Genomic DNA, 766 nt, shown 5'->3' with positions numbered 1-766 from the left:
CGTCTGGACGTGCGCAGGCCGATCTCCGCTGAGGTCAGCAGGAAAAAGGTGGCTTGCTCCTAGCTGCACAATCGAGGCACGCCGAGAGCAGGTAACTCCTGGAGTAACACGAATCTCCCAGAAGCAGTGAGATGTTCAGTTGGAGTTGCTCGGCCAGACGGTGTCATCGCCGAGGCCGTACTGAGGTGACAAGTGGACACGGTGGTTTGAAGTCCTGGATGAAGGGTGATAACAGTCACGGCTCACACTCACAGCGGCCTTCGTCCCTGTGTGGCGTCACCCCAGGGGAGCAACAGAAATCCGTAAATGAAGAAACAGTTACTTTCTGAAACATTTACCGGGCTAAGCGCTCGCCGTGAATTGTCTCTTTTAGTCCTGTAAGGTAGATATTTTTACCCTCCTTTCGGACGTGAGGAGCCAGAGGCTCCTTCGCAGAGAGGGTAAGTAACTTGCTCAGCGTCGCCCGGCAGACACGTGGGCTCCAGACCGCGAATCCGGGCAGAGGTCTCACACGGCCCGCTCTGCATGGTGTCGCTCGCACACGAAACCTCACTGGTGCACAGACGGAACAAAAATGCAGCTCTCTCCGAAATGTAAGTGCACTCTAGAGTGTTAACTCAAAGTCGAGAGATGTCCCCAGGTTGGTGGCAGCTGTTACTGTGAGAAAACGATGTTGTTGACATTTCCAGTGACCTTAAAAGGTGTTTGGGGTTTGGGGAAGCCACGTCTTCAACCTTCACTGTGAGCAACTGTCAAGTGTAAGTCA

The 766-nt window shown here is 53.7% G+C and overlaps 1 long non-coding RNA gene across 2 annotated transcripts in view; it reads left to right on the top strand.

Moving 5' to 3' along the window:
- The window catches only part of LOC105302720, a 42,091-nt gene that overhangs the window by 31,500 nt on the left and 9,825 nt on the right, over positions 1–766 (top strand). The gene's annotated exons all lie outside the window — the stretch shown is intronic.

Source organism: Pteropus vampyrus, unplaced genomic scaffold (assembly GCF_000151845.1).
Source record: "Pteropus vampyrus isolate Shadow unplaced genomic scaffold, Pvam_2.0 Scaffold279, whole genome shotgun sequence".
NCBI lineage: Eukaryota > Metazoa > Chordata > Mammalia > Chiroptera > Pteropodidae > Pteropus > Pteropus vampyrus.
This window is presented reverse-complemented; position numbering and strand designations above follow the sequence as displayed.